General features: G+C 39.7%; 1 non-coding gene and 2 pseudogenes across 1 annotated transcript; 2 read left to right on the forward strand and 1 right to left on the reverse strand.

Moving 5' to 3' along the window:
• The first annotated feature begins 4,372 nt into the window (after positions 1 to 4,372).
• On the forward strand, positions 4,373 to 4,491 carry LOC111733075. The gene has a single exon (XR_002777822.1). It is a non-coding gene; the product is annotated as a 5S ribosomal RNA (ribosomal RNA).
• A 3,568-nt stretch (positions 4,492 to 8,059) lies between these two features.
• On the forward strand, positions 8,060 to 8,178 carry LOC111733067 (annotated as a pseudogene).
• Positions 8,179 to 24,919: 16,741 nt separating this feature from the next.
• Positions 24,920 to 27,007, reverse strand: LOC105307822 (annotated as a pseudogene).
• Positions 27,008 to 27,189: the final 182 nt, after the last annotated feature.

Below are 27,189 nucleotides of genomic sequence, written 5' to 3' on the forward strand. Positions count from 1 at the left end.
GGCAGTGGGAGAAGACAGAAGATTTGGAACGGGGTGGGGGGGGGTGTCGTCTGTGACCAGCGCCTTACTTTCCTCTGATTTGTCTGAAGCGTTCAGCTGGAGATGAGGGTGAGCATTCTCCAGGGAGAATTATTGGATGTTGGAGACTCTCCTGCCCAATCTCCTGATATTCCAGATGTGAAAATAGATCCAGAGAGGTATAGCAGCTGGCTCAAGGCCACACAGGAAGTCAGGGACAGAGACAGAACTAGATGTTTTTAAAAAGGACTCAGGGTTATAAAACCTGGAGAGGATCTATGGAAACATTTCATCCACCTCTCCACCAACATACATGTTTTTATTGTTGCCGGTATTCACATGGCAAACCTGCGACACAGAGTGGGTTAGAACTGACTCAGGGTCACACAGCAACTCGGGTGCTGCCTTGAGAACAGAACCCAGAGGCCTCAGGCCTCCTGTGGCCTAGGTACTTCCTGACGAAGTGACAGTCTAAGGTTTATGGTTCAAAGGCCCTCACTGCCAGCTTCCAAGGTAGGGTCTCCCAGGGTAAAACCAATTTGACCGTCTTGGACTTTGACCCCCTCCAAGCCAATGGTCATGTGTTCAGATCACATCTCCCCTCCCCACACACCTCCTTCTTCTGCAAGTATGTGTGTCCTCCTGCCAATGTCAATGCTGTTGCACGAATGGCAGCCCAGCCTCACTCTGCCCTGGACCAAGCACAGCTACTATAGGTCTCCCTCTCCAAATCACCCACAGGACTAAGTACTTCTTGTATATTCTTTTATGTGATCCTTCTTCACAATTATCACTCTTTGTCTCCCAATTTATCAGGTGGAAACATAAAGTGACTGGCCCAAGGCTAAGGTAAGTCTTAGCCTGAACCCCTCTCCTCCAAAATAGTGTTTTTGCCCCTTCTATCCCACAGTGATTTCTCAGCCCAGAGTTCCTCCCGCCATCATCTTTGCCTTAATCACCACCCTCCGCCATGTCCAGCTGATTCTCCTTTCTGTCTATCGAATCCACCTTCTTTCCTCATCCTCAGCCACTGCCCTGCTCCAGCCTCAACACTCCTCTTGTGAAGGACCCCAAGTCCTCTTCCTGTCTCTCTGCTTCCAGACTGGTCGTCTTCAACCTACCCTTCTGCACACCAGCAGTGAGAGGGCATTTGTGCAGAAGTCAACGCATCACTTCCTTTTATGACACCCCACCCCCTACAAGGATAAAGTTCTAGCTCCTTGTTTGGCAAGTAAGCCACTCACAGACTGGCCTCATCAAACCTCTTGAGACTCATCTCTTGTCACTCTCGGTCTCACACACTATGCTCCGACCACTGAACTAACTACAAGTGGTTCCTACAATGTACCCAGCTCTCTCTTGTCTAAATGTCTTTGTAATGTCTTCTGCATGGAAGGCCCTTCACACCGACTCCCCAAAACTGATGAACTCATCTTGGATGTCACTTCATCCAAGTAGCCTACCTTGATTTCCAAGCGGAACTGGATTCTGTCCTCGGGGCTCCCACAGCTCCCAGAGCTCCCCTCTGCCCCTGCCCTATGTGGAATTGATATCTGGGGTTCTCTCTCCTATCAGATCGGAAGCTTCCTGAAGGCAGGTACTCTGTCTCTAGCAAAGCCCAACACCTGGCCAGTCCCAGAGGAAGGGTCAGCAAATATTCATTTCATGGATTCAGGTGTATGAATGTTTGAATGAGGAATGAAATTTGGGTTGAGCTCTGTTCTTGCACACTCCCGCCCAAAAGGGCTTGCATGAGGTCACATGTTTCCTAGCAGGTACCTTTCCTCTCTGAGGTGTGGTTCCTTTGGGAGGGGGCATACCTTGGATCAGGTGACACAAGGTGCAGCCCGACCAGCCAAGTTGTGAGTTGGGAGGCGGAGGGAGGTGGAAGAGAAGAGGTAGTATGATGGATAGAAAATGAATGTGCGCACTGAGGTAGGTGCTATTATTTCCCCTCCCCTTCATAGGTAAGTGAACTGAGGCGCAGGGAGACTTAGGTAACTTGCCAAAACACACAGTTAAGTACAGTTGTGGAGGGACTCCCATTCTGATCAAATCCAAGTCACTTTCCAGGTTGTCTCAGCCTCTCCCAACATTCCTTTTGAATAGCTTTGTAGTAGTTAATGGTGGAGTCATGCTTCAAACCAGGGTCTTAGAGTGACAATTGTCAAGGCAGAAGAGAGAGAAGAAATCATAGCCCGAACAGCTACTGTGACCTTGTGCTGTGGGAACACCAAGAAGATTGGGAGGGCGGAAGGTGGAGCTTAAACATTTAATGAGTTTCTATTACTTGCTTGAGTCTCTCAATACATAACCTCGTAACACTCAAAGCCACCCCTTACTGTGTATATTATTAATATTCTGTTTCATCTCTTAAAAACTGAGGCTCTTACAGAGGAAGTGATTTACATAAGTTTAGGCACCTAGTAAGCAGCAAAGACAGGACTTAAGTAGGTGTGTCTGGCTCCACAATGAAAGATGGGGAGTAAAGGCTCAAACGCAAATTGGATTTTGACTTCCGCAAGGGGTAGGACAAGAATGGCTGGGGTGAGAGTGGCCTGGCTACAGGAGGACCCGGTGGAGGATTTGCTTTGAAGTAAAAGGTGGAGTTTGGACATGGAGGGCCAGGAGCTAGAGTGCCAAGCCCAGACAGTACACGCTTTGTTAAAAATAAATATATAAGTATATAATATAATATATATTACACATAAACATATATATTTTCTCTATATCACATATAGAGAGTACATATAGTCATGCATCGCTTAACAACGAGGATACTTTCTGAGAAATATGCCATTAGGGGATTTAGTCCTCGTGTGACTATCATGGAATACACTTACACAAACCTGGATGGTATAGCCTACTACACACTAGGCTATATGGTATAGCCTATTGCCCCTAGGCTACAAGCCTGTACAGCATGTTACTATATAAAACAACATGAGATTAAATCAAACACAAGAGAAAATGAAGCAATCAAGAGATGTGATAAACATGACATGTATGAGGCTGCTGCCTATGTAACAGGCATACTGTTTTACAGGAAACTTTTTTAATAGTTAGAAAGAGTACACTCTATATGCTTATTATGTACTGTACATGATGTACATTTATTATGCAATGTACATTTATTATGTACTGTCCATAACTGTATGCGTTATACCTTTATACAGCTGGCAGCACAGTAGGTTTGTTTACACCAACATCAAAACAAACACATGAGTAATGTATTGTGCTACGACCTTATGATAGCTACAATGTCACCAGGCAGAAGGAATTTTTCAGCTCCATTATAATCTTATGGGTCCACCATTGTATATGTAGTCTGTTGTTGACTGAAACATCATTATGTGGTGCCTGATTGTATATTTATGCATAATTATATTTTATTTTATTATGTAGAGATTATGTATTATATCATATATTAACATATAATAATATATTAATACATAATACATAGAGGGAGTCAAAGTTTTCTGATGCTAAAAATAAAACTCACTAAATACATTTAAAAATTTGTCTTTGGGGGGAATGGACGTGAGAGTGGGGTTTGGGAATTCTGGAAAATAAATAAAATGAACAAACAAAGGAATCAAGAGAGGAGACTGGAAGGAACCAGTGATGATAATGTGCCCGACTGGAGGTCATGCATAGCCTCACCCTCTGCCCAGAAGTCCCCAAACAACAAAATAAATGCCCCTCCCTCCAAAAGTAATACATGTTAATTGATCAAAATTTGGGGAAAAAAACACATCCTACTGCCCAAACATAACCAATGTTAGTTAGTATCTTGGTGAGTTTAGGCTTTATTCTAAGCCTAAAAATACATATTTGAGATCATGCTGTATGTAAATTATATACTGCCATTTTAACGCAAACATTTTCCCATTAAAATTCTTTACAAAGGTCATTTAATGGCTGCAAAATATTCCATTGAGTGGATATACTTATGGAATTCCTTTTTGTATTGGTTTTGGCATTCTTTTTATTATCTTTCTTTCTTTCTTTAGACTTGTTGGCCAGGTTTTAGGTTAGATTTTCTCCGTGTCCTATTTTGGGAACTAGCATTGATGTTTTAGAGAAGTTGAGAAAAGCAGGGTAAGGTTGTTGGAAGCAGTAGTATTTGAGGGGAACTTTGGAGTATGTTAAACATGCACAAGATAAAACCTTCAAATGATACAAGAAGATGCATAGTAAAAGATAAATCTTTCTCACCCCTCATCCTCAGTTCCCCAGTTTTCTACTGGGGAACTCCACTGTTAGCACTTCCTTGTATGTCCTTTGTGTGGATATTCTAAGCCTATACTAATGTGCGTATAGCTATGTTTTTATTATTTTTAAAACTGCTTTATTCTACAGCCATGTCACCCTGAAAGTGCCTGATCTCGTCTGATCTCAGAAGTTAAGCAGGGTCGGGCCTGGTTAGTACTTGGATGGGAGACCACCTAGGAAGACCGGGTGCTGTAGGCGTTAAAAAAAAAAACAACACCCTCTTTAATGAGATATAATTCACATACTATACAATTCACCCATTTAGAATGTATAATAATTCAATGCTTTTTGATATATCCATAGTTGTGCAAACATTATCACAATCAACTTTAAAATGTTTTCATTACCCCCAAAGAAACCCTGTACCCTTTTGCTGTCACCCCATCCCTAGGCAACCACTAATCTACTTTCCGTCTCTATAGATTTGCCTATTCTTAAGATTTTATATAAATGGGAACATACAATATGTGGCCTTCTGCAACTGACTTCTTTCACTCAGCATGGTGTTTTCAATGTTCATCCATGTTGCAGCAAGTATCAGTACATCATTCTTTTTTTTAAAATGTAGACTTTATTTTTGGGGGTGGTTTTAGATTTACACAAAACTGGGTGGACCCCTACATGCTGCCTACAAGAGACTCACTTCAGATTAAAAGACACACACAGACTAAAAGTTAGGGGATGGAAAAAGATATTGCCTTGATGGACCTAGAAAGTATTTAAGTCAAACAGAGAAAGATAAATACCATAAGATTTCACTTATATGTGGAATCTAAGGAATAAAAAGAACAGACTAATCAAAAACAGACTCACAAATATAGTGGACAATTTGGTGATGGACAGAGAGAAGGGGGGGTTGGGGGCCTGGGAGAATAGGGTGAAAGGTTAAAGAAGTACAAATTAGTAGTTGATAGATGGTCACGAGGATGGGGAGCATGACAGAGGGAATGCAGTTAGCATTAATATGATGGCTAGGTAGAAGGTCAGGGGAGGGAGGGAGCAATTGGGGGATTGTTTTATGAACTATATAGATATCTAACCAATGTACTATATACTTGAAACTAATTTAAAAAAACTGTGTGGAAAGTACAGAGAGTTCTCATATACCCACTTACCTAACCCATTTTTTCCTATTATTTATATCTTATATTAATGTGGTACATTTGTTACAATTGATGAGCCATTATTATTTTTTCTTCTCTCCCTAGCTTTATTGATATATAATTGACCGATACATTATTATTAACTAAAGTCCATAGACTACATTCGGGTTCAACTCTTTGTGTTGTACATTCTATGGGTTTTGACAAATGAATGATGTCATATCCACCATTACAATATCATACAGAGTAGTTTCACTGCCCTAAAGATCCCTTGTATTCCAGTTCACCCCGTTTCCCTCTCCCTGAACCCTGGGTAACCACTGCTCTGTTTACTGTCTCCACACTTTTGCCTTTTCCAAAACGTCATATAGTTGGAACCGTACATTATGTAGTCTTTTCAGATTGGCTTCCTTCACTTAATATGCATTTATAGTTCCTCCATGTCTTTTCATAGCTTGATAGCTCACTTCATTTTAGCCCTGAGTAATGTTCAGTTGTCTGGACGTACCACACTTTGTTTATTCACTCACATACTGAAGGACACTTCGGTTGCTTCCGAGTTTTGACAAATATGAATAAAGTTGCTATAAACATTCGTGTACAAGTTTTTGTGTGGACATAATTTTAATATTCATTTGAGTAAATATCAAGGAACATGATTGCTGATCATATGATAAAATATGTTTAGTTTTGTAAGAAACTGCCTGTCTTCCAAAGTGGTGTACCATTTTGTGTTCCCACCAACAATAAATGAGAGAGTTCCTATTATTCTACCTCCTTGCCAACATTTTATGTTTTCAGTGTTTTTGGATTTTAGCCTTCGAATAGGTATGTAGTGGTATCTAATTTTAATTTGCAATTCCTTAATGGCATAGATGTTGAACATCTTTTCATATGCTTATTTGCCATCTGTGTATCTTTGGTGAGGTGTCCATTAAAATCTTTTGCCCATTTTTAAATTGGCTTGTTTGTTTATTGTTGAATTTTAAGAGTTCTTTGTATATTTTGGATATCAGTATTTTATCAGATATGTTTTGCAAATATTTTCACACATTCATTCTTTTAACAGTGTCTTCAACAAAGCAGATGTTTTTAATTTTAATGAAGCCCAACGTATTGATTTTTTCTTTCATGGATTGTGTTTTTGGTGTTGTTTCTAGTCATTGCCAAACCCAAGATCACCTAGATTTTCCCCTATGTTATCTTTTAGGAATTTTATAGTTTTACATTTTACACTTAGGCTTATGATCCTTTCTGTGTTAATTTTTGTGAAGGGCATAGATCTGTGTCTTGATTAATGTTTATGCATGTGGGTGGCCAGTTGTTCTAGTACCATTTGTTGAAGACTCTTCTTTTTTCATTGAATTAATTGATTTTGCTCCTTTGTCAAATATCAGTTGACTGTATTTGTGTGGATCTATTTCTATACTCTCTATTTTGTTCCATTGATCTGTTTATCTATTCCTTCTCCAATATCACACTATTTTGATTACTGTAGCTTTATAGTAAATTTCAAAATTGAGTAGTGTCAGTCCTCAGACTTTATTTTTCTCCTTCAATATGGTGTTGATTATTTTGAGTATTTTGCATTTACAGATAAACAGTTTGATGATATATACAAAATAACTTGGTAGGATTTTTATTCGGATTGTATTGAATCTACAGATTACGTTGAGAAGAACTGACATCTTGACAATATTGAGTCTTCCTGTCCATGTGAAAGTAATATATCTCCATTTATTTTCTTTGATCCTTTATTAGAGTCTTATAGTTTTCCCTATATAGCTCTTATACATATTTTGTTAGATTTATACCTAAGTATTTCATTTTTTTGCTGCTAATGTAAATGGTATTATGTTTTTAATTTAAAATTTTAATTTTTCATTGCTGGTATATAGGAAAGTGATTGATTTTGTGTATTAACCTTGTATACAGCAACCTTGCTATAATTATTTACTAGTTTCAGCAGTTTTTTATTGATTCTTTGGAACTTTCTACATAGACGTTTATGTCATCTGTGAACAAAGAAAGTTTTATTTCTTCCTTCCCAATCTGTATACCTTTTATTTTCTATTTTTGTGTTATTGCATTAGCTAGGACTTCCACTACAATGTTGAATATGAATGGTGAGAGCAGCATCCTTACTTTATTCCTGATTTAGCGAGAAAACATCTAGTTTCTCATCATTAAATATGATACTAGTTATAGGCTTTTTGTAGATTTTTTTTTTTGAGAATTTTAATGAATTTATTTGAGCCAAACTGACAACAATTGCCAGGAAGCAAAATCTCAATGGATCAAGAAAATGTTCTGGAAAATGGCAATTTTGCAGCTTGGTTTGTATATTAGAATCAAAGGAGGAGATGTAAGGAGGGTTACATGAAATCCATTGGTGGTAGATTAAAGGGGCAGGAGAAAGCAAAGCGGGGAAATCTCTGGGACTGGATAAAAAATTGTAGATGTTCTTTAGCTATGTTTTTTTTTTCGTTTGTTTAATTAGGATGTTTTCTTTTCCATAAAAAGAATGGAATCTGGCTGTTTGCGACAGCATGGATGGACCTTGAGGGTATAATGCTATGTGAAATAAGTCAGACAGAGAAAGACAAATACCTTATGTACAAATAATAATAATATAAATGGAGCCACTTTAAAATGGACACAGAGTCTATGGCCATGCTACCCTGAACAAGCCCGATCCCATCTGATCTCAGAAGCTAAGCAGGGTCGTGCCTGGTTAGTACTTGGATGGGAGACCACCTAGGAAGATCAGGTGCTATACGCGTAAAAAAAATTAAAAAATAAGGGATTGTAAGCTGGCAAGGTCCTTGCAATCTGTGAGACCAACCAAGGGTTGCCTCACCTAAAAAAAAAAAAAAATTAAAGTGGACACAGAGCTGCCACCCCAGAGGAGCTGCCTTGCATGCTTTGTGCTTCAAACCTTTGGAATGTTAAAAACTGGGCAAAATAACCTTTAGACTGGGCCTAAAGCAGCATTTGTTCCAAAAAACTGTTTGTGTAGATAACAAGAAAGCAGATATTATGACTACTGGACTAAAACTTTAAAACATTCTTTAGAATTAACGTTATTATGTTAGCTTACCTGCACCTATGAAAATTCCTTCCTTCTATAGATATAATTGTTACTCTCCCCTTCCTCATAAATACTCCTTGCCTTTTCCTTTTAATCAGAACATTATTTGGGTTTCTGCCTGAATCAGGGCTTCTCGAATAACTATTCTTTTGGATCTCAAATAAATGCTTATTACCTCTCACTTCGGCCTTTTTAGTTTTAGGTTAAACTATATGATTTCACTCATATGTGGACTCTAAACACACAACCATATAAGCAAACAAAACAAACCAAAAACAAACTCATAGACACAGAGAACAGATAGGTAGTTACCAGAGGGGAAGGAGGTTGGGGGGTGGGTGAATACGGGGGCGGAAGTCAATTGTATGGTGATAAATAATAGCTAGATTCTGGGTTTGATCACTTTGTAGTATATACAGATGTCGAGGTATAATGTTGTACACCTGGAACACGTAATAATAATTTTATTTAGACAATTTCAGACTTACAAAAATGTTCCAAGAATAGTACAAAGAACTGATATATAAGATACTCTTCACCCAGATTCCTTAAATGTTAACATTTTACCACATTTATTTATCCTATTCATTTCTTCCTCTGTCTCATATATATCTTTTTTCTCCTGAACAAATTCATAGTCAGTTGCAGACATACTTTTTACTCCTAAATACTTCAATGTATATTTCCTAAAACAAGGAATTATCTTACACAAACACAGAACAATTATCAAAATCACATTGATACAATACTATTATAAATATAATTTACAGAAATTATTCATAACTCATCAGTTTCCTTAACAATGCCCTTTATAGCAAAAGAAAACTCTGAATCATGTGCATTCAGTTATCACATCTTTTTAGTCTCCTTTAATAGGGAAGAGTTCCTTAGTCTTTTTTGTGTGTGTCTTCTGACACTGACATTTTTATTTAAAAAGTGCAGGCTAGTTATTTTTAGACTATCCCTCAGTTTGATTTTGTCTAATGTATCCTCATGATTAGATTCAAGTTATGCATTTTGGTAGGAATATCACCTGACCAATCCTTGCTCTTTCCCTCCTGTCACAGTGGAAGAGGTGGCCCTTTTCTTGTTGACTAATCCTTCCAGTTGGTGCTCCATGTCCCAGGAAACTTGATTTATCAGTGTCCTCTCTCTTGTATCTTCAATCTCTCCTTTCTACTGACTCAGACTTTAAACATATTAAAGTCTCTTGCATCTTAAAAAAAAACTTTATTACCTTATTTACAATAGCATCTAAAAGAGTAAAATACTTTGGAATAAATTTAACCAAGAAGACAAAAGACTTGTATACTGAAAACTACAAAGCATTACAGAAAGAAATTAAGAAGACCTAAATAAACAGAAAGGCATCCCACGTTTACGAATTGAAAGATTTGACATTGTTAAGATAGCAATCTACCCAGAGCCATCTACAGATTGAATGCAATCCCTATAAAAATTCCAATGATCTTTTTTGCAGAAATGGAACTGTTTAACCTAATACACATATGGAATTGCAAGTGAACCCACATAGCCAAAACAATCTTGAAAGAGGAAAACAAAGTTGGAGGATTTGCACTTCCCAGTTTCAAAACATACTACGAAGCTACAGGAATCAAAACAGTATGGTACTGGCATAAGGGTAAACACATAGATCAATGGACTATAACTTAGAGTCCAAAATACACCAAAACATCTATGGTCAATTGATTTTCAACAAAGGTTCCAAGACCATTCATGGGGAAAGAATTGCCTCTTTGACAATGGTGCTGGGACACCTGGATAGCTACATGCAAAAGAATGAAGTTGAAACCTTTACCTCACACCGTATACAAAAATTAACTCAAAATGGATAAATCGCTTAATGTAAGAGCTAAAACAATAAAATTTTTGTAAGAAAACATAAGGGGTAAATCTTCGTGACCTTGGATTTGACAATGGATTCTTGTATATGACACAAAAAGCACCGGCAACAAAAGAAAAATGATACATTGAACTTCATAAAAAAAAAAGCTTTTATGCATTAAGGGATACTATCAAGAAAGTGAAAAGATAATCTACAGAAAAAGAGAAAATATTTGTAAATCATATATCTGATAAGAGATTTGTATCTAGAATATATAAAGAATTTCTACAGTTCAACAACAAAAAGACAAATAACCCAACTGAAAAATGGGCAAAGGACTCGAATAAAAATTTTTTGAAGGAAGATATACAAATTACCTTAAAGCACATGAAATAATGCTCAATATTATCAGTGATATGCAAGTCAAAACCACAATGAGATGCCTCTTTATACACCCTAGGATTGCTATAATTAAACAAGGGAAAATAAATGTTGACAAAGATATGGAGAAATTGAAGCCTGTGTACACAGCTGATGGGAGTGTAAAATGGTATAGCCACTGTGGAAATTAGTTTGGCATTTTCTCAAAAAGGTAAACATAGAATTGCCATACAACACAGCAATTCCACTCTTAGGTATATTCTCAAAAGAATTGAAAACAGGTATTCAGACAAATACTATACTTGTACACAAAAGTTCATAATAATACTATTCACAATAACCCAAAGGTAAAAACAACCCAAATGCCCATCAACTGATGAATGGACAAACAATAGGTAGTATATTTATACAATGGAATATTATTCAGCCACAAAAAGGAATGAAGTACTGATACAAGTTACAATGTAGAAGAACCTTGAAAATATTATGCTAAGTGAAAGAAGCCAGACTCAATAGGCCACATATTGTATGATTCCACTTGCATGAAATGTCCAGAAAAATAAATCCACATGGATAGAAAGCAGATTATTTGCTTCTAGGGACTGGCCACAGGAGGGGAATGGGGAGTGACTGGTTAATGGGTACAAGGTTTCCTTTTTGAGTGATGAAAGAATTTCGTAACTAGATAAAAGTGATGGTTGGATAACATTATGTATGTACTAAATGCCACTGCACTGTACACTTTACAGTGCTTATTTTTGTTTTACGAATTTTACCTCAATTAAAAAACATTGCCTTCATTTCTTAAAAAAGTTAAACAATTATTAACCACATGACCCAGAAATTCCACAGCTAGATATTTGCTCAAGATAAATGAAAACATATGTCTGCATAAAAAATCATGCTTGGGTGTACATAGCAGCATTACTCATGATAACCAAAAGGTGGAAACGACACAAATGTCCACCAACAGGTGAATGCATAAAAAAATGTGATATAGCCATACTATTTGGCAATAAAAAAACAATGGAGTACCAATACATGTTACACCATGTTAAAACCTCAAAAACATTTTGCTCAATTAAAGAAACTAGACACACAAAGACACACTATGTGACCATTTACATGAAATTTCGAAAAATTGTGTCTATAGAGATAGAAAGAAGATCAGTGATTGCCTGGGGTTAGGGATGGCAATGGAGAGTGAGTAGAAATGGGCACAAGGACTCTTTTGGGGGAGATGAAAATGTCCTTCAAGTGGACTGTGGTGATAGTTGCACGGTCCTGTAAATATACTAAAATTAATTGAATTGTATACTAAAAGCAGATGAATTTTATGCTGTGTAATTCTACCTCAATAAAGCTGTTTAAAAAAAAAAAAGACAGTTGTTTCATCTTTTTGTTTTATTCGGCTTGCTCCAAGGGCAAAATCAATAGTGATAGGGATCACAAACATTATTTTGATTGGCTCACAAGCCTGATCAATAAAACCTGAAAAATGGAAAATGTTACATAAGAAAGTACTCCTGGAATTCACTAACATGATAGAAAGTAGAAATAATATAAATGCAACAGGTATTAACATTTAGAACAGTATTTGTAAACTGCTCCTTTCTAGACGACTTTGGGACTCTGTTGCAAACTCTTCATGTATTACTGCTGATTTCTTTTGATATGAAATAGAACATTCCACTCAATAGCAGCAGAATACACATTTTTCTCAAGCACACATAGAACATTCTCCAGGATAGATCATATGTTAAGCTACAAAACAAGTCTAAATAAATTTAAGAAGATTGAAGTCATATCAAACATCTTTCCAACCGCGATTGTATGAACTAGAAAGCAAGTAGAGAAATAAAATTGGAAAATTCACAAATGTGTGGGGATTAAACAACATGCTATTGAACAACCAATGGGTCAAACAAGAAATCAAACAGAAATAAAAAAAAACCTTAGACAAATGAAAATGGAAATGCAATGTACTAAAACTTATGGGATACAGCAAAAGCAGGTCTAAAAAGAAAGTTCATAGCAATACATAGCTACATTACGATAAAAGAAAAATCTCAAATAATCAACCTAAATTTACACCTCAAGAAAACTACCTAAAAGTCCATAAATGAATGAATGGGTAAAAAAGATGTGGTGTATATACAATGGAATATTATTCAGCCACGACAAAGAAGGAAATCCTGATACTTGTAACAAAGGTGGACCTTGAGGGCAGAGAAAGACAAGTGTTGTACGATATCGGTTATATGTAGAATCTAAAAAATAATTCAAACTCATGGAAACAGAGAATAAAAAAGTGGTTGCCAAGGGCTGGGGTGGTGAGGGAAATGAGGGAGAGGTTGGTAAAAGGGTACAAACTTTCAACTCTAAGATAAAGAAGATCTAAGGATCTAACATATAAAAATGGTGACTAGAGTTGATAACACCGTATTGTATAATTGAAATTAGCTAACTATTGTTGCTTTGTAGTATAATTTGAAGTCAGGCAATATGATGTCTCCAGCCTTTTCTTTTCGCTCAGGATGGCTTTGGCTATTCGGGGTCTTTCATGTGCTTCCATACAAATATGATGATTTTTTTGTTCTAATTCTTTAAAAAATGCCATTGGGATTTTGATGAGAATTGCATTAATTCTATATATTGCTTTGGGTAATATGGCCATTTTAACTATGTTGATTCTTCCAATCCATAAACACAGAATACCTTTCCATTTCTTTGTGTCTTTTTCTATTTCTTTTAATAATGTCCTATAGTTTTCAGTGTATAGATTCTTCACATGCTTCACAGGTTTATTCTTAGGTATTTTATTCTTTTTGTTGCAATTGCAAAAGGAATTGGTTTTTTTTTTTCATTTTTTTTCTGAAATCTCATTGTTAATATATAGGAACACAATGAATGTTTGTACATTGATTTTGTATCCTGCAACTTAAATGTATTTGTTTATTGTTTCTATATAGTTTTTTTTTTTTTTGATGGAGTCTTTAGGGTTTTCTACACAAAGAATCATGTTGTCTGCAAAAAGTAACAATTCGACTTCTTCATTCCCAGTTTGGATGTCTTTTATTTCTCTTTCCTGTCTGATTGCTGTAACTAGGACTTCTAATACTATATTGAATAAGAATGGTGAGAGTGGTCATCCTTGTCTTGTTCCTGATCTTAGAGGAAAAGCTTTCAGTCTTTCATCATTAAGTATGATATTAGCTGAGGGTTTGTCACATATGGCCTTTGTTATTGTTGAGATACTTTCCTTCTATACCCATTTTATTGAGTGTTTCAATCATAAATAGATGCCATATCTCGTCAAAGACTTTTTCTGCATCTATTGATATGATCATATTAATTTTATCCTTTATTTTGTTTATGTGGTGTATCATGTTGATCAATTTGCATATGTCGAACCATCTTTGCATCCCTGCAATGAACCCCACTTGATCGTACTGTATAATTTTTAAAATGTATTATTGTAATCAATTTGCTAGTATTTTGTTTAGGATTTTTTTGCATCTGTATTTATTAGAGATGGTGGTCTCTAGTTTTCTTTTTTTGTTATCCTTACCAGGTTTTGATATCAGGGTAATGTTGGCCTCATAAAATGAGTTAGGAAGTATTGCCTCTTCTTCAATTTTTTTTTGTAAGAGTTTGAGAAGAAGAGGTATTAAATCATTTTTGAATGTTTGGTAGAATTCACTAGTGAAGCTATCTTGATTTTTATCTCTTCTTCAGAGATTCTGCACATGTGTTCATGGACCCTGGAGGCTTTCAGAGGATCCATGAACATGCTGAGTTGTAAGCAAAATTTTGGTAAAATTGTGTGTTTAGCATTTTTCTGGGGAGAGTGTGCAGGCCACAGCTTTATCACATTCTCAGACAGGTCTGTGACTCAACAAAAAGTAAGCACCATTGCTCTAACTCCATCCATTACTCTTCATCCGTCCTTTAGATGTACTTACCACAGAGGTCTATTTCTCCATTTAATGCTCTCTCTGCTCTCTTAGGACCACAGATAAGGAGGGATCTTGCAGAGGACATGAACTGAGGCTAGCAGGGCTGGATGCACTCTGCCTGAGGGGCTCCTATGCGTCATCATGGCCTGCTCCTCTCCTCGCTTTCTGCCAACAGATAATTTATTCTTTCCCTTTTCTTACCTCCTCCATATCTCCTTCTTCATCTTCTCCTTTTCTCTTTTCCTCATTCTCCTTCCCTTCCTCTTTCCCTTCCCCAGCTTCTCCCTCAGGCTTCATTAACACGCTAATTATAGGGTAATGAGATCTTTGACACATTGCTTGAAGCCTCTTAAAACCAAGACTAGAAGCAGCATTCACAGGGCTCTGTGCAGAGAGTCTCCAACAGCCCCTCCGCAGAATAGTGGGGGGGGCCCAAGTTTGGAGGTGTGAGGTCAGAAAGTAGGGAGACCCCCAGCTCCAAGTATAGCTGTCGTGGGTTAGGAGAAATATGTGCGGCAGGTCAAGGAATCATAGTCCTTACAATTTTTTATGAAAGCTTACAGTTTGGAAGAAATTAAAAAAGGCATCTAACCCGATTTTCCTCCCACCTCATATAGGTGATTCTTTTTGATTCCTTTACCCCATACATCTATCAACAAGTTTTTTTGGTTCTATTTCAAAATATATTCCATTCTATTCCATTGATCTATGTGTCTATTCTTTCTTCAATACCACTCTCTTGTATACTGTAGCTTTATGGTACCATGGCTATCTTGAAATCAGGTGGTATGAATCCTCCAACTTTGTTCTTCTGTATCATTTGGTTGTGTTAGGTCTTTTGCTTTTCCACTTAAACTTTAGAATCACTTTGTCTGTGTATACAAACAGTTTGGTAGGATTCTGACTGAAATTACGTTGAATCTATAGGTTAAGTTGGAAAGAAAGGAGATTTTTACAGTATTGAGTCTACTTGTCCATTTGTTTAGATCTGTTTTAAATTCTTTCATTAGTGTTTTGTAGTTTTCCATATTCAGATCCTGTACATATTTTGTTATATTTATACCTAAGTATTTCATTGTTTTGCAGCTATTGTAAGTAGTACTGCCTCTTTTTTTTTAATTTTAAGTTCTAATTGTTCACTGCTGATATACAGAAAAACAATTGATTTTTGTGTATGGACCATGTATTCTGTGACCTTGCTATATGTATATGTTCTCATTAGTTCCAGGTGGGTTTTTTTTTTTTTTGGTAGATTGGGATTTTCTACAATCTCATCAATTTTGATAAATTGTATTTTCATTTCTATTTAACTCAAAATATTTAAAAATTTCTCTTGAGACTTCTTCTTTGACTCACATGTTATTTAGAAATGTATTGTTTAATTTCTAAATATTTAGAGATCTCCCAGCAAATTTTCTCTTACTGATTTCTAATTTCTAATTTAATTCCATTGTGGTCTGAGAGCACACTTTGTGTGATTCTTATTCTTTTAAATTTGTTAGGATGTGTTTTATGGCCCAGAATATGGTCTATCTTGGTGAGCATTCTAATGAGAAGAATGTGCACTCTGCTCTTGTTAGATGGAGTAGTCTATAAATACCAATGAGATCAAGTTGATTGATAGTGCTATTCGGGTAAAAATATACCCCAAATCTGTCCACTTATCTTTCTAAGGTGGTTGACATGGCCCTACACAGTCTTGCTCCAGAACTTCTTTCCTGCCTCATCTAGTTATAATCTCCTCCTCTCACTCTCTTCAGTCAGATTTCTTCCTGAAGTCCCTTGAATATATTAAGTTCATTCCTACCCTAGGCCCTTTGCCCTTGTGTTTCACCCTGTGTGAAATGCTATGACTCTGAATCTTCATGAAATGATGCCTTTTTGTAATTTAATCTCACCTCAGCTGTCACCCTCTTGGAGAGACCTTCCCTGGCTACTGTTTGATCTTAATCCCCATCCTCACCTAGTCACACTACCTTTGCACTTTTTTTTTTCATTTGCTTTCAAAGCACTTTTGACTTTTTGAAATAATCTTGCTCTTATGTTTGTTGGTTGTTTGTGTCTGTCATCCTTTCTCTAAAATGTGAGCTCCAGGACAACAGGGACCCTCTTCACCAATGAGTTGTCAGCACCTAGAACAGAGCCTGGCACCTGCATGTTTATCGAATGACTGTACTTCTACCTAAACATTTCCAGTGATTTGGAACTGCCTATTTTGACCCATGAGGTGGCCAATGCCTCTTTGGATGGTTTTGTATGTTAGAAATTTTATCTTTCTCTTGAGCTAAATAATGCATTCCTGACCATATAAAGATATTAGAAGAGAAAAAAAACCTTATGATGATTATAAAAGATGCTGAGGAAGCATTTAAAATTTAAGCCCTGTTTGTGACCAAAAAAAAAAGTTCTTATCATACTAGGAAAAAGAGGGAATTTCCTTAAACTGATAAAAAGCATCCTCCAAAATCCTACAGAAAACAAATATAATGGTGAAACAATGAACCTTTTCCTTTTAAGATGAGTAATAAAATAGGTTTGCCCTTTATTGTCCCTTTTGTTCAGCATTGAACTGGAGATCCTGCATTGTAAGTCAAGGAAATAAAATAACAGGAATAAAGATTTGGAAGGAAGAAACAAAACTGTCATTGAAATCTACTTTCTCATATCTTTCACTTACTGGTCCTCCTTCTATTCTCTGGAGGCCCACAGACCAAAGCTGTCCACCCCACTTCTGTGTGACAGTCTGGGTCCTCTTCCTTCTCTGGGCATCAGTCATCTCATCTGTGAAATGAAGGGGTGAACACAGTTATTCTGAAAGCTCCTGTGGTTCCATCCTTCTATGGTTCTATGAGTCCATATCTTCTCTCCTGCAAGCTAAATATCTCAATTTTCCTCAGCAGTTCCATCAATAGTGATGATTTCCAGAGGAGAGGTCTCCTTTCCTATCGACACACTCCATTTTAAAAAAATACGTAGTGCCCAGAACTGGGGCAGAAGGTGAAGAAAGAACAGGGCACAAAAAGATTGGAGTAGAGAGCTAGACTGAAAACAGCCTAAAAATGAAATGGTAGAGAGAGGCGACAGAGGGCCGCCTGGGTGCGGGGGGAAGGCAGGGGACAGCATCTGAGGGAGAAGTTGCCTGGTGTGGGAGAGTTCCTTGACTTTTTTCCCTGGGGTGGGAGGAAGGTTCCCTGCATAGTTTTGGGGACAGTGATAGGAACTGAATTTGTGGTTGGTCACAAACAACTGGCAAATCTGTCAGTCTTTCATTCCAGTTTTCCTACCCCTGGGCTCCAGAATTTTCCCTCCCATAGCTGGGGTGGGAGGAGGAGTATTGACAAAAGCCAGTTCAGGATGAGAAAGGATGCTTCACAGAGCCAGGTCCCTGTCCAGGAGGCAGGAGCAGCCGCCACAGTGGGAGGGAGCAGCAAGCCAACAGCTGAGTGAGACAAGGCCTGGGTTATTTTTTTTCCAGTTTGTTGGCATGTGGGTGGATTTTTCTCCTTTTTTTCTTCTCTCCTGCTCTCTGCTGTTTCCACAGAGATGTGGGAGTTTGCAAATTTGTCTCAGTGGAAGGGAGAGGAAAGGCTGATTTCGGGGGTCCTTGTCAGAGACCAGGGGAGCAGAAAAGGACACTGCAATTCTTGTAGCAAGAAAACTAGGACCCATTCCCTGATGGCATCACTGGGGAGAGGAAGGCTCTCTCTCTCCTTTCCTCTCGAGGCTGCAGGGGTGCCTTCTTGCCTCTGCTAAGTTCTTGGCTCTCAAATCCATCCCACCTGGTGATTGCAAAAACCTCTCCTCTGCTTTTTTCTTTGCTCTGCAATGCCAAATGTCCTTTCCTCAGGGCCTTGGACAAACTATGGACACACCTGAGACTCTTCTGCCCAGAGACTGCTCTCCTTCTCAGTATCTCTTGGAGGATTGGGAATGGGAGACTGAGGAGCTTTGTTTTTTTCCTACTTATACATTTAAAAGATAAAAAGTCCAGTACCTATAGCACATGCTAAGTGCCAAATGAGTGTTTCAAGCTTTCAGAGTGGGGAAGCTTTCTGAAAGGGTTAAGGAGTAGGTAGTTTAGGGAAGACTTCTTGAAGGACATGGGACCTAGACAAACTGAGGAAGTAGGCAAGGGCATGTCAAGCAGAGGCAAAGAGCACCGGGCTATGGGTCTGGATGCCTAGATCCCAGTTCTGCATCAATTTGCAATGTGATGTTGAACAAAGAAGTTACTTCCCTTCCCTTGGGTTTTCTTTCCTCATCTGGAAAAAGGGCTGGATCTCTAAAGCTCTACAGATCTGTGGAGTCTGAGTCCTGATTCCTGGTCTTGGGGGTTATGAGCCATCAAATGAGATTATACGATTGCAGCGTGCGTTGAACACCATCAAGGGGTAGGATGACCAGTTGTCCTAGCTTGCCTGGGACTCAGAGGTTCCCTGAGAAGTGGAACTTCAGTGCTGAAATAGTCCCGGGCAGAAGGGGATAGTTGGTCACCCTAGCAAGGGCCACATCCACTCCTTGCTAGCATCGTCATCATCACCACTAGAGGGCAACACTCTCTCATGCCTGAGAGTAGGTCTAACCTCACCCAAAAGGTACAGAAATGCCCCCTCCTTTCAGGACCAACCAATCCTCTCAGTCTTCCTCCTGTAGAGGAGAACCCTGAGGAACAGACAGACCCATAGATCTCGAATCTCAGGTGCTTCTTTTTGGCCTTACCAGTCTCATGTGGTCTGATTTTGCCAATTGTGCCCGAACTGCAATCGGCACTCAGCTATCTAGTCTGTCCCACTGTAGCAGAACTGCCCTGCTTTTTAGGGGACTGGGGACATAGAAGGATGCTGACACATAGCTTTGGTTTGTCTGAGCACAATGGACACTTTCACAAGGCTATGTTGTTTGGCCCATACTTTGATTGTTTGGCCATGTACACATTCTACGAGGCCAGCTCCATTGATAAAGAAGCTGACTTCCTCCTTCCTAAAGAACTGATATCCATATTGCCTTTTACCCCTTATCGCATTGAATTGTAGTTATAATTCATCTATCTATAGACCCCATTGGATTGTTGATTCATGCATTCAACAAACATGGATAGCTTATTGCTTACCTACCATGTCTCAGGCTTTTTGCCAGACTCGTGGTATGGTGGGGAGCAAGAGATGGAGTATCTGTCCTTGTAGAGCTAACAGTCTAGTGAGGGAGGCAAGAGGGAAACAAACAAAGAACTACACAAATCAATATATAATTACACGCTAAGTTCAAGGAAGAAGAAAGACTCACTGAGAGCATATATCAGAGAGATCTGCCTTGTCTGACAGTAAGAGAAGGTGCCGCTGATGAACTGACATTTGAACTGAGATCTGAAGGATGAATAGGCGGTAAGTAGGCCGCGAAAAGAGCTTTCCATGCCAAAAGAACAGCGGGTGTACAGGGCCTGAGAGGAGAAGAGCCCATATCCCAGGAGGAGCCGTTTCCTCTTTAAGGGCACTGCCTGCCTCTGGTTCATCTCTTGCTATAGCTCCAGGCTTGGCACACAGGGATGCCAAATAAATGTCTGTTGAATTGAATGGGATGAAATTTTGTTATAGAAAAGTTCATAGGCTGGGAGTGTAAAGACCTAGCTTCTAGTTCCAGCCCTTCTGGGCAATTCGATTCAATTTTCCAACTGCTTACTGGGCACCCACTATGTGCAAAGACCTGGAGCCAGACCCAGTTGGGGGATTGAAAGGTAAATAAAACTGTCTCTGTTCTTCAGCAGCACGCGGTCAGGTGAAGTGGCTGACAGGTAGACAGGCCCCTTCCACTCTGACTTCTTTCTCTCTAGTTCTAAAATCAGGGGTTGGGATTATAGGATCTCTAAGGACCATTCCAGCTCTAACAGTCTTGACCTGCTCTCCCTTGAATAATGGCCAGTTAGATGGCAGTGGGAGCAATGGAGCTAATTCTTTGATTTCTCCCGTTCATTAGGAGTCACATGGACTAGGACTGGGGAAATGTGGGCCTGGGTTCTGTTTATGGACCATTCCTCCTTTTACAAGAGTCTCAGGAGCAGTTAGGGTTCACTGCTTTGGGCTAGGATGTTCCAGAATTCAATAAACCTTTGTTTCTTTCTTTCCTGCCCCCTCTCCCCACTCCACCTCCAAGTCTTTTTTTCTGCATCTATAACTGTGTTTTGCATATATCAGGGAGGGCCCTTAAAATCATCTTATCCAACCCCTCCATCCGATGTTTACATTCTCTATGCAACAGATCCTCCAAATGAGGCCATCCAGCCACCATTTAAAGGTCTCCAGTGATGGGGAACTCACCGGCTTCACTTCGCCTGTGAGAGGTTTCTTCCCTCTGGGAAACTGTCTCCCTGTAATTTTCACCCATTACTTCTGGCTGTGCCCTTTGGAGCTAAGTAGAATAATTTCACTACATTGCCCCCTGACAGCCTATTGGAATTTGAAGCCGGTAATCATGTCTTCATAAGCTAGCTCTCTTCTAGGCCAAATATCATCTGTTCCTTCCAATGTTCTTTATTGATTCAAATCCCTTTAGCATCTGTAGATATAGTTTAATTTATGTAAGATTCATATCCTGCCTACTTTAAAGAGGATATTAGGCAACTCATCAGTTACAACATGAAAGAAAGACAATTAGGGATAAAAATGTGGAAGAAAACAGAGCAGAGACCATGTAAAGGAAGCATGAATAGATGTTGCCAGGTACCTAAAATGAACTGGATTATAATTGGACTCTGAATTTGGCTCAAAGTTTTATGGCAGCTAGGACAAAATTGGAAACACATTGGGTTATGTGGTTTTATGTTCTGACAGGATTAAACTTACAAATCATCTTCAGAGAAAATTTTTCCTAAAATGAAACTCTAGACTATCCTATTAGGATGGCTTTCTGTGAGACTGTTCAAGATCGACAGGTACTTTGGCTATGTCTTGGCCCTTCCCCCACTAGGGGAAAAGGGGCTGGAAGGATAATTAATTAATTAGCCAAATGCTGTCTCAGTTTTAAGCACCGCTATCTCCTTAGGGATCCCCACATGAGAGTCTTCCTTTTCTCTTCTCTTTTCCTTCTTCGATGTTCCTCACAGATGGTCACTTTCTTACCATTCTGCTCTTTAAAGTCTGCAATCTTAAGACACTTTGGAACACCAGACCTCAGTGAATAGTCCCAGTAAGAAATGACAGCCTATTGGTCACACAGCAATTCTCTGCAAGACATTTCTCTCTGGTTCTCATTGTCCTCATTTGGAAAACAAACCCATCTCTAAGGTCACTTCAGCTCTGATATTCTGGACTGTAAACTCTTTGAGGGAAAGACCAAAAATTTTTTTAAATTTGATTTTCCCATCTTGTGTCTGGCAGCTAACAGGTAGAGAAGAAGATCTACTTATGAATAGAGCTGTGAGAATTCAATAGGAAAAACTAATTTGAACAGATGCTACTTTTGCATCTGAGGAAAATACTTCATGGCTCTCATTATTGTGAGGAGTTCTTGTTGACTGGATACTGGCAGTGGTGATATGGAGTTTTGGGGGTTATTTCCTGCTCTAGCTCCGCATTCCTTGGCAAAGCTGGCCCTATGGCAAGGCGGATTGAAGCAATCACACCAGAGACCGAGGCTTCTGGAAAATGCCTCTGGGAGGCAGCAGGAAGGAAAAGAAGGTAGAGCCAGTCCCTGCTGAATAACAACAAGGAATCGATATAAGACTCACCTCATAGTGTGTAATATCCAGTACAGACACTATCCATGTGGATCCTCTCCCTTCCAACCATGTTACTTTCTTGCTCAAAAACCTTCCATGACTTTTCATTGCCTATAGGAGTAGGTACAGATGCTCCGGTTTGGCAATGGAGTCTTCTCCAAGCTGAATCAAGCCATGTTTCCCCATCTCCTCCTTTCCCTTACAAAACACACACACACACACACACACACACACACACACACACACACACACACACACCCCTCTTCAACCAAACTACATGTGGTTCCCTAAATATACACCGTCTTCCTGACTGTTCCTTTCCTCCCACTGGACGTGGCTCCCTTCAGCAGGTATTTCTCAGCCCTGCCACTTGCACCTATAGAAATCTTAAGCTCAGCTCGAATACCTTCACATTAATAAAGACCTCCCAGCATCCCAGGCCTGGTGCTTCCACTCTAGTGCTTTGCACATTCTGTCTCGTTAGTCTTGTTTGTGACTTATGGTTGTAGCTCTCTGACTAGACTGGGAGCTCCCTGAGGGCACGGGCTACGTCTGATTCACCCAGAGCTCTCCATCATCCTTCCCTGTTTTATTTTTCTCCAAGCACCTATCACCATCTGTGTTAGTTTCCTAGGGCTGCCATAACAAAGTACCATAAACTGGGTGGGTTAAAACAACAGACATTTATTCTCTCTCAGTTCTGGGGGCCAGAAGTCTGAAATCAAGGTGTCGGCAGGGCCCTGCTCTCTTTGAAGGCTCTAGGGAAGAATCCTTCCTTCCTTGTCTCTTCCAGCTTCAGGTGGTTGCCGGCAATCCTTGGTGTTCCTTGGCTTGTAGACTCCAATCTCTGCTTCCATCTCCACATGGCGTTCTTTGTGTGTGTGTGTGTGTGTGTGTGTGTGTGTGTGTGTGTGTCCAAATTTCTCTCTTATAAGGACACTGGTCGTTGGATTAGGACCCACACCAATAGAGTACGACCTCACCTTAACTTGATTACATCTGCAAAGACCTTTCTTTTCAAATAAGATTACATTTACAGAGGGGACATCAAGTTTTTGGAGGATATTATTCAACCCAGTACACCATTCAACATGCTCTATATATTCTATTTGTTTATTGTTTCTTTCCCACACTAGAATATCTGCTCTGTGAGGTTAGGGATTGTTGTCTATTTTGTTCATTGCTATATTCTCAGTGTCTAGAGCAGTGCTCGATGCATAGTAGACACTCAGTAAATATTTTGTGAATGAATCTTTGTACCCATCTGTCCCCTTCCCCATGGGGAATCTGAGTGAGAGAAGAAGGAATAAAGATGGAATGAAGTATTGCCTAGAACATAATAAATGCTCTGTAAATGTTCACTGGATGAATGGAAGTATTTGATGGATATATTAATTTAACACTTATGGAGCACCTATTTTATAGAAGGTATGAGGAAAAGTACAAAGAAGTGAGAAGGAAACATCTGACTTTCCTGGCTATGCCTTTGTATGACCCTGGGCAAGTCATTCAAACTCTGGGTTTTACTTTCTCATCTCTAAGATGGAGGTAATAACAGTACCCACCTCACAGGATTGTCATGAGGATTAAGTCGGTTTGTACATGTAAAGAGCTTAGCACAGTGTCTGGCACATGGTTAGCACCATATACATGTTAGTTATTATTATCGTGTTTGCTGTTATATGCTAGACTCTGTGCAAGCTCTTTTTTAAAAGCCGGCTTTGTAGAAATAAAATTCACATACCATAAAATTCTCCTTTTAAAAATGTACAACTCAGTGATTTTTAATTAACGGGGTTGTGCAACTATCACCACACTCTTAATTTTAGAACATTTTCATTCTCCTCCTACCCCCAAAAACCCATACACGTTAGCTGCCATTTCTCTTTCTCCAATCCATGCCCTGACAACCACTACTTTACCTTTTGTCTCTTTGGATTTGCCTTTTCTGGAATTTTATATAAGGAGAATCATACAATATGGGGCCTTTTGTGTCTCTTTTAGCGTAATGTTTTCAAGGTTCATCCATGTTTTAGCATACACCAGGACTTCATTTCTTTTTATGGCTGAATAATGTTCCATTGTGTAGATATACCACATTTTGTTTACCCATTCATCAACAGATGAACATTTGACTGTTCCCACATTTTGGTGATTATGAATAATACTGCTATGAACATTCATGTACAAGTTTTTGTGTGGACACACATTTTCATTTCTCTTGGGTATATACCTAGGAATGGAATTCCTGGGTCATACAGTAACTCTATGTTTAACATTTTGAGATACTTACAAACTGTTTTCCAAAGCTACCTCACCATTTTAGGTTCCCACCAGCAATGAATGAGGGTTCCAATTTCTTCGTATGCTCGCCGATACTTCTCCTTGTCTGTTCTTTTTATTTTAGCTATCATAGTGGGTGTGAAGTGGTATCTCAGTGTGTGCATGCGTGTGTGTCTGTGTTTTAAGAAACTGATGTTTATTTTTTAACTACCTTATTTCCATATTCTGTTTAAGAGCCTGTGGAAGAACAGCTTAAAACCACTTAGTGGTTGTTCCTACCCATTCAGTGACCTCAAGTTGAGCAGCAGTAAATTCGGGAGCACTCCATTCACCCTGAAATTCTTCCTTGGTCACAGTCTTTTCAGAAGCGGCCTGCTCTTCCTTTTCAGTCTCTTCAGGATCTGTGTAGAAATAGAGATCAGGCATGACCTTCCATGGATGCTCACAGGAGATGGTCCCGAACATGCATAGAACTTCCTGGGCCCACATCCACCACATCAGACCCACTGAGTGAGCTCCCTTGTTGTTGCAAGGGATGGCAATGTCCACATAGTGCAGAGGAGACTCTGTTACACAGGGCAATGGTAGGCAGGTTAACAACATAAGACACTTCTGTGAGGGGCTGGTGGTCAGCTCTGGGATCAGTAACCACCGGAAGTCATGTCTCCCAGAAGGCTGCCTGGATCTGGCTAGTGAAGATTTCAGGAATGAAGCTGCCAGCAATAGGAGTGGCCCTAGTGGCAGCAGCAAACTTCAGCACAGCTTGTTGGCCAGTATTTCTGGATGATATGATACTGACATCAGCAGGGTTTTCAATGGCAACAAAGGCACAGGCCACTAGCAGAAGCTTCTTCTGGATTCTCTTCAGATTTATGACGAAGATGCCATCGCTATTCCTTTTGTAGATGTGCTGTTCCATTCGGAAGTCAAGGTTGATGTCACCTAAGTGGGTTCTAGCTGTAAGGAATTTAAAGACATCCTCCTCCTTCATCCGCAGGACAGCAAGGGCTTCAGACGTTGTGAAAGTTTCCCTTTCAGTTATGACAGGAACCCAGAAAAATACCTTATGGGTAGCATAGAAAGCTCATTGTGATTTTGATCTGCATTTCCCTGATGGCTAATGATGTTGAGCATCTTTGCATGTACTTACCAGTCATTTGTACATCTTCTTTGGAGAAATGTCTATTCAAATCCTTTGCCCATTTTAAAAAACAAACAAACGGGTTTTGTCGTTGACCTGTAATCCTTCTTTACGTATTGTGGATACAAAGCCTTTATCAGATATATCATGTGCACGTATTTTCTCCCATTCTGTGGGTTGTCTTTTCTGTGCCAAATGTTTTTGCATGCTTTTTTCAAAGACTACCTCTGTGGGATAGGTGTTATTAATAGGGAAATAAAAATTCAGAAAGGAGAAGATGGAATTTAAATCCAGTTTTGTTCAACTGTAAAACCCACACTTTCTCCTCTACCCCAACCTGTTCGCAAAGATGAAGACATGTTTCTGGCTTTAAGGGGCTCAGTCTGTCAGAGGATGAAAAACAAAAACACAAACGAATGTGCTATAAAGCTATGTTCCACCTGGCCCACAAATGCCACAAAAGAAGTGCAGAGGAAGTGCAGTGGAAGGTCGAGAGGAGAGAAAAAGCAAGCATTTCTGGCTGGGGACATCAGGGTTGACTTCAGTAAGGCAACATTTAAGTCTTGAAGGGTGGGTACAGTTTCACTGGGTGGAGATGATGGACTGAATGGAGGAGAGCATTTCCAAAGGAGAGCAGAAAATGAGAATTGAAGGAACGAACAGAGCTTTGATCCTAAGACTGGCTGCAATGGGAAGTCCTAGGGCTTTTGGAGATGGGAGATCCTGCGATTGCCTCGGTTGGAGGACCCAGGCACTGACTAACCGAGGGATCCTGGGGTTGGCTGGGTTAGGGGATCTGGGTACTGGCTTGGATGAAGAGTTTAGGGGCTGGCTGGAGTGGAGGACGCCTGTGATGTTGCTTGTGTTGGAGCAGCAGGGGCAGGAGCTGCCTGGGATGGGGGGAGTTGTGGTCTGGCTGGTCTGGAGAAAAACAGCGCTGGTTGGGATGGGGGTGCATAGTCTAGGGACCAGCCAGGATGAGAGATCCAGGGACTGCCCGTAATGAGGGCTGGATGCAGGGAGGTCGCCTGAGATAGGAGGTCCAAGGGTTGGATGGGATGGGGAATCCGACACTTGGGATTGGCAGACCCAAAGGGGATGCGGAGTCCAGGGGATTCCTGGACCTGGGGGCTGCCTGGGATGGGGGTTCCCGATATGTCTTTGTTGAGGATCTTGGGGTTGGTGGACCCGGGGAACATTGGAACGTACTGGGACAGAGGGCTTTGTTAGGCGGCATTAGGTGAGGCCCCCAGGACTGGTGGAAGGGAGCCATCTACAGTAGTCTGTGATGGGGCTGGCCCGGGTGACTCGGAGCGGGTCCGGCTTCGCGTGCGGGTGGAAGAGGCAGGTGGGGCGTGCGGGGGCGGGCCGAGCGAGCGGG

This window comes from Pteropus vampyrus, unplaced genomic scaffold, assembly GCF_000151845.1.
Source record: "Pteropus vampyrus isolate Shadow unplaced genomic scaffold, Pvam_2.0 Scaffold518, whole genome shotgun sequence".
NCBI lineage: Eukaryota > Metazoa > Chordata > Mammalia > Chiroptera > Pteropodidae > Pteropus > Pteropus vampyrus.